This window comes from Clarias gariepinus, chromosome 16, assembly GCF_024256425.1.
Source record: "Clarias gariepinus isolate MV-2021 ecotype Netherlands chromosome 16, CGAR_prim_01v2, whole genome shotgun sequence".
In the NCBI taxonomy this organism is placed as follows: Eukaryota; Metazoa; Chordata; class Actinopteri; order Siluriformes; family Clariidae; genus Clarias; species Clarias gariepinus.
The window spans coordinates 31,781,514-31,794,299 of record NC_071115.1 but is presented as its reverse complement, the minus strand read 5'-3'; the positions used below and the strand labels follow the sequence as shown (position 1 = coordinate 31,794,299).

Here is a 12,786-nt window from a genome sequence, read left to right as displayed (position 1 = left end):
TCTTTTCTTTTGATATTCACCCACTCTTCTCCTGCTTCTTTTCTAATTTTGTGTTTGTGTGTACTTGCGACCAAATCCAAGAACGCTTAAATACGGGTTAAATATGGGTACTCAGCCTCTCAACAAGGTTCTTCTTGGACCTCTACTGATCAGTTAAGGGTTTCAGGTTCACAAACCATTTACTTTTAGAAAAGGTTCCATATAGAACCCACTCAGGCTGCTTAAATATCATGAGAACCAGTGAGGAACCCTTTATTCCCCACTCACGTGATACACAAGATGTAGGTTCTTTAAGGGTTCCTAGCCTCCAAAGAGGGGTCAGAAATGAACCAGATCATTAAAGGTTCTAGATTTTCCTCTAAAGCAACAGTGTTCTTTTGCTCAGTGATTTTCAGTTCTGTGTTAATTTTCTCCTCTTTTTCCTTCACTTTAATCTCGCTTTCCTCCTTGAATTTGTTCTGCTTTTCCTCTGATTTCCTCACCTTTTGTTCTCTCTTGTTTCAGCGTGTTAATGTGTGGAGTTGCGGATGTGCCGAGGGCAACGTCTGGCTTTTCTTCTCTGCAGACTTCGAGTTTAAGTGAAATGATACAAAGATGTTGAGGGGAACAGAAACACACACACACACACACACACACACACACACACACACACACACACACACACACAAAGGGAGGGAGAGGGTGATTTGGTAAAATGTCAGAGTGATCATTAAGCAGTGTTAAGGCCAGACGTCACTGCATTAGCAGGTAATTAGGCATCATATGAAGGTACAGGATGACCACCGGGGATAATTACAGCTGCACCGGTTGTTGTTTTAAAACTGTTAAAAATAATCGATTACTTTAACTAAATTCACCTGAGAGCACCTCTGTACCTCCGGACTACTCACATTAAATATACATGGGATTATGAATAATCATGAAAGTTAACTGTTTCTAGATACCATAATGTTGTCCAGTTTTTTTTGTTTGTTGTTTAATTAATCTCACACACACACACACACACACACACACACACACACAGGCAGTGTCTATTGCCTACACTGTTTTTAGATTTCCAGAGTGTGTGTTTTCGGGTCAGTGTGTATACAGAACTGTGTGTATTTTGTGTTGTGGATGAAGTGATGGCGGGATGAAAGAGAAGTCTGATTTCAGTGATGGCTTTTTATGATTCTCCGTCATGCTTTGTCCCCCTGCTGTGTGTCTCCTGTGGAGCTCTGGGACAAAAAGAGCATCTGGTTTCCTCAGCTCTGTATAATATACTGTATATGTGTATTAGGATGCACCTGAGGACTCCAGCTGTGAGGACACCAATGATGATAACAACAACAACAACAAAAACAACAATAATAACAATAACACACTCAGACGAGTCATGTTGGTATGTTTAATCCATCACACACACACACACACACACACACACACTGATAATAACACAGCTTTCAGTCTTAGAGCATGGCTTTTTGCTCTCATGTCACGTTTTCTTTTCCTTTTTTTCTTTTCTTTCACCTCAGTGCTGATGGACTTATCTGAAGGATCCAATAATACCTCTTCTAAAACAGGATATTAGTCCTTATCTTATCATGGCGTGTTATTTATTCTTATTTATAGCATCTCAGATATGTTTGCTAATCAGCTTTGGATGAATCGGACACAGTGGGCGAGCGCTCCGAGACTCGTATCTTTATACGCAGACAGCTCATGTGTGTGTGTGTGTGTGTGTTGGTTTTTGTGGTTTAAGAGGACTTTTGACCTGAATACGCACCAGCATTAAGAGGACATTTCCGTTTATGAGGACAGGGGCCATGTCCTTATAAATCCGACCTTGTAGCAGTCCTTATCTCAGTCTAGGGATCAATTCTGTACCGTTTTTGGCCCCATGTCCGTATAGACCACATAAACCTGAAAAAATACCACACACTGTGTGTTCTCTAACCCCTCCATGCGCCCCTGTAGACCGGTCGCGGAACTGCACCTACGTCATTAAGAATTTGCATATACACACAAGTGTAAGTTTTCCCGGTCTCTGATTGGCTGGCTACAAGAATCCTCGTCGGTGATTGGCCAGCAGTAACAGGAGAAGCGCTTCCGCTAAGGGGCGGGACCTTAGAGGGACCGTGCACATATAAGGCCTCGCTAAGAGGCGGGACTTCCTTTAAGACACAGCTGCGGGTGATTTAATACAGCGGGGTTTTAATCCTCGGAGTTTGTAAAGTAATATAACACACGACGAATTAATATCGAGTTTGGACTCTCTGCACCCTGGAGAAGAGGACATCGGTGTCGGAAGCCGCTGGCATATGAAAGGTGAGTTATAACGCCGTTTAATCGGCTTAATTACTGCACGTGAGTTAGTTTGGTTTGTTTAGTCAGTTAAACGGCGCCAGAAAGTGTCGCGTGCGCTGTTAAAGGCGCGCGCGGATACATATAAGTGTTTAAAATATTAATTTAACTTTTGGTCAGTTAGTTTTAAGCTGTTTTATTATATTTAATATATAAATTGAGCGTGTGACACGCGCCTGTGACGTCACGGTAGCGCGTCGTCATGACTACAGTCTTTGTTTGGGTGAGGGGGGCTGAGAGGGGACTCACAGTACAGTGTTCTGGTTAAGATAAACATATAAATTAACACAAATTATAAATAAACACAGATTAATATGAAGTTGACCATAAATGAAGTGGTATAAAGGAGGTTTTCCTCTGTGAAACAGTCTGATTAAAACATGATGATGATGAGGAGGAGGAGGAGGAAGCCCAGTCCACTGGAGGAGGCCACACACTTCAGCCTTAAGAAGAAAGATCAAGATGGTCTGGAAGCTCGGTTTATAAATGAGTTTAAAGGTAAGTGTTACGTGTTCAGGTGGGATTGTTTAATTAATGATTAATGTCTCAGGTACATGACATGCTGTACTCCTCTTATTTAGGGAGAGGTGTGTTTAGTTGTACTGACTTTGATAAGGGAGATTTCCTATTGGAGTACAGAGGGGATCTCATAAGCAGAGAAGAATGTGAGCGGAGGCGAAGAATATATCATGATGCCCTCAAAGTGTTCATGTATGAATTTCGATTCAATGGCAAATTCCTTTGGTATGTACAAATATTATATACATGGAGGAGATGTGGAAGTTATTTGCATGGTTATTTAGCACTAATGATCAGGGCTCATGTTCACCAAGCGTCTCAGAGTCGGAAATCGCTCCTACTGCAATTCCTAAATGGCCAAAAACTTCAGAATGACGCTATTTTGGCCTTATTTTCATGAGTGGGGAGGGGTAAGAGCTATTCATCAAGATTCTTAAAATAGGAAATCATTCCCATCTTCACCAAAATGTTGGAGAGCGCCTGAGGTGTCCTAACTGGTTGGGAATAGTGAGGAAGGGTGTTGAGGCAGAAACACGTGAAGAGGAGAGATGGTTTAGCAGAGCACAGAGCTCATAACGGGCATGTTTAGACAAAAATGGGGGTGGGGGGAGTAAAACTTTTTCTCTGGTTACTAATTCCAGCAGTCCGAAATAATAAATTAAACTTCACAGATCATGCACATTTCCCCACCATGCAGCATGAATGCATAATCCATGGCACATATTAAAATAATTATATTATATATACATTTAATCTTGTATTAAATTATTTAAGTGAACTGTTTTCTTGTTTCCTTGTTATGAGCAGCACTTCATCGTTTCATTAGCATGGCGCATCCCCATGTTTCTCACTCCTCAGGGGTACGTGTGACAAACTGACTGGTTACTCTGATGCTTTTACATATTGCATCCATTGACTTTTTATCTTTAGAGGTAAGAGTAGGACAGAATATTACTTCAATTATTTCTTTACATTTTACTCCCTTCGCCACAAGCAAAACACTCTCATCCTCTCGTTTTATTTGAAGTCATGTTGATCAGATTATGACTGACCTACACAGCTCTATTATAGGGGCTTTAATCAGTTGTGATTGGAGCAGAGTGATTAGAATAACGTCATGCAGCGAGTCACGCATCTATAGGTTTTGTTCATGTGCATAAAACCTTCACATAACTGCCGCTGATTTTAGCATTTCACTTTTTCACAGTTTAAAACTTTGTACACTCTACAACACCTCCTATAATGTGCAGACTACTTTGCGGCTCTCAGTGTCGTAAAAAGGGACGTCTCACACTTTCCTTGGCGCAGTCTTACTCCTTGCCGAAAGTAAGAATAGAAAGCTTTATAAATAACCTATATGTCCTTCTCTGAGGTGAGACTGTCTTTAGTCCTAAATAAACTTTGATTCCTATGAGTGATTCTGAGATGCTTAGTAAATATGGGCCCAGTTTTATTTTCTTAAAGACTATTGACCATTAAATATTCAATGATCATCTTTTCAAATAATATAATATTCGATGAGAAGCATTTGGTGCTGATATTCTCAGTTGTTGTGTTTATTTGGAATAAGAAGTATGTATTATTGTAATAGTAATGTATCATTAAGAGATTTACTGTCATTTGTTCAGTGTTGATGCAGCCCTGGATGATGGCTCCCTTGGGAGACTGGTGAATGATGACCATATAAAACCAAACTGCAGAATGAAGACCATCCGTGTGGATGGTAACCCTCATCTTTATTTGCCATAAGAAGCATCTGTCCTGGTGAAGAGATCACATACAATTACGGCGATTCTGAGTGGCCATGGCGATGCAAGGTATGTAGATGTTAGTAATTTTGTGCATTATTTTAAAGGATTGGTGTATATTAAATGCTTTAAGCAGTTTAACACACTTAACATCTGGTTTCTGCCAGAGAATGTGTCTTACAGTATGTTGCTATAAGTTCAGGAGCAGGATGCTAATTTTTTCCCTTCAAAGTTTTTTTTTTTGCATCTTTTGTCTATGGAATCATGCTCACTGTGTTATTAGGGATAGTCCATAAGGACGCTAGTTTTTGGGACAGTGTTCTGTATTAGCGTTTATAAATTGGTATCAGGTCTAAAACAGTGCTGATGTGCCTGTTCGCATGCAACATGTTTAGCATTCATTGCGTAAACATTGGCACATGGAGAAACACAATTGCAGCTCAAACTGTGAGCTAAATAGCGATATCCAATATTTAGCATGTCTGTAATGTAAGTTAACTGACTTTTGATAAATTCAATATTTAAGTTTGCATATACAGTAGTATAGCCTGAGTCGACTGATTACATGAAATAGCATAAAAATATTTTTGTTTGCTTGCTTTATGCCCGTAAATATTTAAAACCTTCAAAACTTTTTTTAGATGACATCGTCTAAGAATTCACCACCTCCAGAACAAAAAGATACAGCAGATAAAAAGGCATCCAAAAAGGTGATGTAGAAAAGAGTAAAGTGTTATTCTTACGATTACAGTTACTCTTACAAATGTGTGCACTGTTTATTATATCTGTGCACAGTGTGGACATTGTAGCGTTTTTATTTTCTGAATATGCAAACTTTGACTTTATCTTTTGTATACATTGTTTGATATTCTGCTGGATAAGTGTTTTTTCTTTCTCTTAGTAAAAGTGTTTCTGAATGTGAAATTTTATTTCTTAGTGCCCGATAAGCGAGTTGCCATCAGACAGTGCTGCCTGTGAAGAACTGACCGTAGAAACAGACGAGGTAAATTAGTTATTCTGCATTTAAGTAAAGTCGTGTTTGTGAGAACTGTGTTGACGTACACATTTAGTGCAGTGTTTTACCTTTCTGTAGCTGCATATAACCTGATAATTGTTTTGTTCAGCATTCTACCCATGAATTAAACACCTCATCTCAGTCAGAAGTCAGAGCTGAAGTAGAATTTAATATTCAAACCCCTTGCCTGTAGTAGATTTTTTATTTTTATTTTTTTCTCCTGAATTTCAGGTTACCCTTGTTATGGCCCAATTGTCCTCAGAGAAGCAGAATTATATTGAGAAGAACGGTGGGGAGAAGGTAATATTGAGAATTACATGATTCAGGAAAATGATTACCTGTAGTCTTTACCTATTGAGCTATAAGTCTAATACCTGGATGTTTTCTATTCTTAATATTTTCAGGTTTATCCTGTCAAAGAGTCGTTGGTTAAAGAGGAGCTGAGCTTTTACTTATTAACACAAGGACTTGAACAGGTATTTAAATATTTAGATGGATTTGTTAGACATTATTTACAGTATTTGACCGTTTTTATTAAAACTGGAACAACACATTGTCAGTATAGGTTTTAATACTGTGTGAATGTGTTTGTATACACCGTTCCACACTGTGCCTAACCCCGGGTTATCATCTTTCTAAACCCTACTTTTAACTTCATGTAAAGGAGTGTTTCACACTTGAAATTAAGGAGTGGGATTATCATCACATTTTACCTGTTCTAAAACACTGCTCTGTAGCAGGGTCCACACCGCTTTTGCAGGGTTAACACCGCATTGTGGTGCCAAACATGTACAGTGTGGAACAAAGCAGGGGTAGAATGTTATGACTTGATACTTAGCAACATACAACCAATTAGAAAGGCCTTGTGTAGAGTCACAGAAACTGACCAGCGTACACCTCATATCAATAACTCTACACGCTGTGTAAACAACCATATCACCATCTGAGGAAAGTGTGAATACTGAAAGAATACTGTCATAAACACCTAAATTGGAGTAAAAAAAAAAAAAACATTGCAGAACTCTTAAAACAGTCGAATTATTATTGGGAAAGTGTTTTGTAGTGTTGATAAAGTTGTGTAAGACATAAATCTGTTTTATAAGGACATCCCCCTGAACATGTTCTAAGAGTATGTCCTGACTGAAGAATCTGTGTGTTGTGAGTTTTACAAAACCCTTGTCTATGAGGACACTAGTTATTATTGGGACAGTGTACTGTATTAGTGTTTATAAAATTGTGTATGACTGAAACCAGTTTTAAGAGAACACTGTTTTATTAGGACATCCTCAGAACATGTTCTCAGTGTTTAATCTGACTGAAGAATCTCAGTGTGTTGTTAGTTTTACAAAAACCTTGTTTATGAGGACACTTGTTTTTAACAGGGACATGGGGTGGGAGATGATTCTTTGGGCCAAGGAAATGCAAAATTTTAATTTAAAATTTATATATAGAAACACAATTGCAGCTTAAACTGTAAGCTGAATAGCGATAGCCAAGATTAAGCATGTCTATGATGTAAGTTAATTGACTGATGTAAGTTAATTGATAAATTAAATATTTAAGTCTGTATATACAGTCTGCCTATACAGGAGTATAGCCACTTCTGTGTAAAAGGTAGTAACGAAATAAGATTGCTAAGTCGACTGATCACATGAAATGGCATGGAAAAAAATGTTTGCTTGCTTTATGCCTGTAAATATTTTAAACCTTTACAACTGTTTTTAGATGACATCATTTAAGAATTCACCGACACCAGAACAACAGGATACATCAGATAAAAAGGCATCCAAGAAGTTGATGTAAGTGACACTTTTTTTTTTCCTTTTGAGTACAGTTACTTTTGACAGTTAGTCAAGTTCTTCCACACCAAACGTGCTCATCCATGTCTTTATGGACCTTGCTTTGTGCACTCGTGTGCAGTCATGTTGGAACAATTAAATTCAATTTTATTTAAATAGCGCTTTTAACAATTGGCATTGTCCCAAAGGAGCTTCACACAATCAGGAACAGGCAGGGGACATCCCTAACCGGTCCCCAAAAAGTTGAAAGGATGAAATTGTCTAAAATGTCTTGCTATGCTTGAGCATTCAGAGTTTTTCACTGGAAATAAAGGGCTGAAACCCCTGAAAAACAACCTCACACCAGTTCCAACATGACTGCACACCAGTGCACAGAGCAAGGGTCCATAAAGACATACAGAACATCAACAGATGCCTTTAAAAAGCTCTATACTTCAGAGAGTTGATTTCACACACTGCCTTAGTTACACTGATTGAGGCCAAATTTAACAAACCATTAACACTATCATTCACCCAAGATGTACAGTGTCTTCATCAGTTCCTTGAGAAGACTGCAAATATGGCGTTTGGGAAACTCAAAGAAACATCATCTCAGGTCTACATTGATCTTGCCAAAGCAACACTTGCAAGAATGATTGTTTTTAATCATAGACATGCTGGCGATGTGTAAAAAATGCTGCAAGTTTTCAGGAAAGGGACAGTACTGCTCTTCATGATTTTGCCCTGGGCCTCAGCAAATTTTAACAGAAACTCTGCAGTCATTTTAGTCCTTGTTTGATGTTGTGTGCATGTTAAACACATTTTGACATTTTTCATGTCACTTTTACTTTAAGGTGAGATTGTGACAGTGTGAAGCCAGTGGACCTGATGCTGAAGATAACGTTGCTGCTGGTGCCTCTAATCATGTAGGTATGGACTCATCTTAATGTATATCTGTAAATTTTTAACCCATAATTGTATTTAGGGAATAATTACCTATAGACTAAATGTTTTATATAGTTGAAATGTTTACATTTATTAATTAGTGCATGACTAGAATATTGTTGAAATTAGAGATGCTATATTTAGGACGAATTTAGTTATTTCTTTCCTTTAAATATACTTTTCCTATGTATTACACAGCTTTAAATTTGTAATCAAGCAAGTTGTTAAGTGGTTAAACTGTATATGGTCAGGTTTTATAAAGTGTTTTTATAATTTCCATTAAATATGTGATGTCGGTACTGTAGTGGCAATATTTAAGGCATATGCTGTATGTATAGTGTTGCAGTACACAGGGAAGTTCCTATTATGCAGATGTACAATTCAGGGAGATTATAGGTAATATGTCTTTCATATTAACACCAATATGCATAAAATTACCTTTTATAAAACTTGAGAATGTACACTTGAACTACTTGTTCAACTTAAGTCAATGAAACCTTATTTACAGTTGAAACCAGATATTTACATACACTTTCAGAAAAAAAAACAGTTCTTTCTTTACTGAAAAAAATAAGGGTACAAAACTTTTCCTGTTTTACTTTGATTTAATGTTTGACAGTAAAGGAACAAAAAAGGTTTATTTTTTATTTAGTATTATTAATTAATTTTTCAAGTGCATGTAAATATCTGGTTTTAACTGTATATAGCTTTTCTCAATTGTCAAAGTAGTAGTTATAAAGCAGCTTTACGTAGAATAAACATGATGGAAATACAGAAAAATCAGGAAAGGATAAATAGTATCACTTGGCTGTAAAATGACTTGGCTTGACTTGTTGCACCACTCATTTTGGGCCCCACTTTGGCCTATTTTCGGCCCAGCAAAAAGAAGCCCCAGACCTTACATTTCCACCACCATGCATCACTGTTCGTAGAATGTTCTTTTTTTAGAATTCAGAGTAGCAGTGATCAATATAGGTTGTTTTACATATTGTATTTTCTTCAGATGTTTGCTGGCCATATAATTAGAATTTTGGGTATGTGCTTAAGAACTGTTGAGGTTTCTTATCAGTGCATTGCTTATGTCTTGCAGGTATTCAGAAGATGCCCACTGAAACACCTCCTGAAGTTTCTCAAGGTACCTGAGATTTTACATTGGAATATAGCCAGCAATGTAAGTACATGAACCTCCCACAAAATTCAGGCATAATAAAGTAAGTATTCTTATGTACAGGTAATGAGTCCAGGACAAAGATTGGGAACCCATGAATAAGTTGAAGAGTGTGTTGGTCCAATGCTGAGATTTTTTTACAACTGTGATGAAACTTTTGAAAGCACATATAACTAAAGGGAAACTCGGCACTTTGTCTGAATGCCAGCAGTGTTAGACTTTGTAAGAAATGGAGGTCTTTGCTTGAAAAGGAAAGCCCAAAATAAGTGATACACAAGCAAGTACGTTATTTCTTTGAGATTTTTTTGTCCACTTATTTTGTTTTTCATTTACATATGCAGCAGATTGTTTTTAAATTCTACAGTTGTTCTTAAATTCTGCTTTAACATTTTATTTTGAATAACTGGTTTAGGTTTCATCTTATGTTTTATTGATTATATATATAGCTATGCCTTATTTTATTTAGATTGTTTTGAATGGTTCAATGGATTAAGATGCCTATGAAAGTACATAGTTGTACATGATGGATGTCTGTTTCTTCACTTGGCATGCTTGAACTAAAAAAAAGTTTTTCAATATTATTATTTCAATATTATAATAAAAATTTAATATAATAGTACTTGTGTTTATCCTGGCAATGCACTGTTGTCAATTTTGTGTGTTGCATTTGGATATGTTCCAATAAAACACATTTGTCCCTGTAGTACTGTAAGATCTTTTATTGTGTGTTGTATTTGCAAAACGGTTCTTTCAAATCACCTTGGTCCTGGCAATGCACAGTATTGTCATGTTTGTGTGTTGTTTACTATAATGTGCCAGTAAAACACATTTGTTCCTATAAACCAGCAAATTTACTTTTTCTGTGTGTTGTAAACTGCATGGCGTCATAAATCAGTAGGACCTAGTAAACCCCAATTTTCACAGGGGCGGGTACTTTTAGGAGTGGGCGGGGAAGTCCTTATGTACCACTTAAATATCATGTTATCATATTTTGAGTTCTGTTGTGTGTATAGGAAATCCTGAGTGAGATTCTTTTTCTGCAGAACAAAAGAAATTTTTTGATAGTATTCTCATCTCTGTAAAGCATTGGGAAAGGTGGGTCCCTTTAAACCACCACCCTACTGGTTTGGCCTTTAAAGACCTTATAAACCACAAAAACCAGTATAGGTGTGTGTGTGTGTGTGTGAGAGGCTGAGTGTGACAAGACGCAGGAAATCAATAGCTCATTCCTTACACTCGCGTCTCTGCGGTTTGTTTGCTGCCTCGGTGCTGATCTGAGATCTCACTATAGAACTAATCCCGCCTCAGCTGCACCGCCAGTCCTTCACCATGAACTGCAACAAGCATCAGGGTTGCCATGTCTGTGCTTTTACCGCTCAGCTGAAAGTGGTGATGATATTCCTGTTCCTGTATGCTATGTATTAATCACACTTTATATGGGGGGAGTTCAAGTCAAACTGGGAATTCCTGGTGAATGGAGGCATAAAAATGATTGACATTTACAGAAGACTTCAGTCACAGTGTAGTGATGAGACTATAAGACGCAGTGAAACGTGAACGGTGCGAATGTTTTAAAGACCGTCGTATGTCAATGAATGACGATCCCGGCCGAGGTGGCTTGGAGCCGACTGCAGTCGTTCACGTGAACATTCAGCGGGTGGAACACCTGATCCTTGGAAATCGGAGTCGCCGACTGTTAAAGGAGTTCCTGGGGGGTTGACGTTTCAGACGTGAAGCGGGCAGGCCAATCACGGCTCCGGCGTACTAAGAAAACAAATTAAAATGTTTGTCACTTGCACGACCACACACAGTATGATGTGCAGTGAAATGCTTACACAACTGTTTGTGACCTTGAAAGGAAAGAAGAAAGTAATGAGGCATAAATGCTAATAAGAGTTTTTAATATATAAAATTTTAAATCTATCTTTTTGTTACAATTAAACAAAGTAGAATAAAAAAAGTATAAATATGTAAAGTATATAAAAAAAGTAAGAACTGTATAAATAAACTGTATTAAGTGGAATAGTTTGTGTGTTCTCCCCGTGCTTGGTGGGTTTTTTACCCCGGTTTCCTCCCACGGTCCAAAGGCATGTAGGTTAAGTTAATTGATGTTCCCAAATTGCCTGTAGTGTTTCAGTGAGTGTGTGTATTTGTGTGTGTGAGTGTGTGTATGTGTATTGGCACCCCGTCCAGGGTGTACCCTGCCTCGTGCCCTAAGCCTCTTGGGATAGACTCCAGGTCCTGCGTCCCTGAATCCAGAATAAAGCGGTATAGAAGATGAGTGAGTGGGAAGGATGTGGAATGTGCAGACAGGATGCAGTGTGAAATAAAATGATAAGCAGCAGTGATATTGTCCATCTTTAAAGTGCAATACTAGGCCTTTGTAAATATAAACCAGAATGTGCAACATATATCTTTGTGTATTTCAGTCCTTCATTGCTGTGCAAATGTTCAGTGTGGTTGGTTTTGTTGTGCTCCAACACGTGTGAAGGAAACATAGCATGTTCAATCAGTTGAGTTTTCTTTGGCAGCGCCAAACTTTTATCAGCATATCACCTGCTCCACCAGGGGCGAAAGGACACTGGACCACTAACACTACAATCAAAGATGGCTACAAGACACAATCTCATTCATCGTTTGGGAAATCCGACCACGCCGCCATCTTCCTCATGCCAAAATTTAAACAAAGGCTCAAACAGGAAGTTCTGGTTTAGAGAGAGATCGTGCGCTGGACGAACCAATTGGTGGCCGTGCTACAGGACGCACTCGATGACGCAGACTGGGACATGTTCCAGAACAGCTTAGATGACATCAACGTGCTTACGAAAGCGGTTGTGAGTTTCCTCAGGAAACTAATAGATGATGCCGTACAAAAAACAACCATCAGAACGTTTTCCAATCAAAAGCCGTGGATGGATAAAATCATCCGCGACGCACTGAGATATATTAAAATACTCTGTTAACTACAGCTCACTATTTAATACCATAATTCCCTCTACATTTACCACCAAGCTGAAGCACCTGGGACTCAGCTCATCTCTGTGTCAGTGGATCTCCAACTTCACACAGGCAGTAAGGATGGGCAGACATGTCTCAGCCTTCCTCACTCTCAGCACTGGAGTCCCCCAGGGTTGTGTTCTAAGCCCCCTGCTGTACTCTTTGTACACCTGTTATGGTCCTGTCACATCAACACCGTAATGAAAAAGGCCCAGCAGCGCCTGACGCCACCTTAGACACCTGAGAGTCTTTAGACTGCCCACTAAGTTGCTT

The 12,786-nt window shown here is 38.4% G+C and overlaps 1 long non-coding RNA gene across 4 annotated transcripts; it reads left to right on the top strand.

The window, feature by feature from the left end:
- Positions 1 to 2,206: 2,206 nt before the first annotated feature.
- Positions 2,207 to 10,694, top strand: LOC128544207 (uncharacterized). Of its 4 annotated transcripts, none has more exons than XR_008365769.1 (12): positions 2,207 to 2,307; positions 2,712 to 2,841; positions 2,925 to 3,054; positions 4,491 to 4,679; positions 5,252 to 5,320; positions 5,548 to 5,613; positions 5,857 to 5,925; positions 6,030 to 6,101; positions 7,351 to 7,424; positions 8,258 to 8,329; positions 9,439 to 9,483; positions 9,580 to 10,694. It is a non-coding gene; the product is annotated as an uncharacterized LOC128544207 (long non-coding RNA). The 4 variants fall into 4 exon arrangements; XR_008365767.1 differs by having other exon boundaries at positions 2,925 to 3,087; XR_008365768.1 differs by having other exon boundaries at positions 2,925 to 3,087; positions 8,258 to 8,333.
- Positions 10,695 to 12,786: the final 2,092 nt, after the last annotated feature.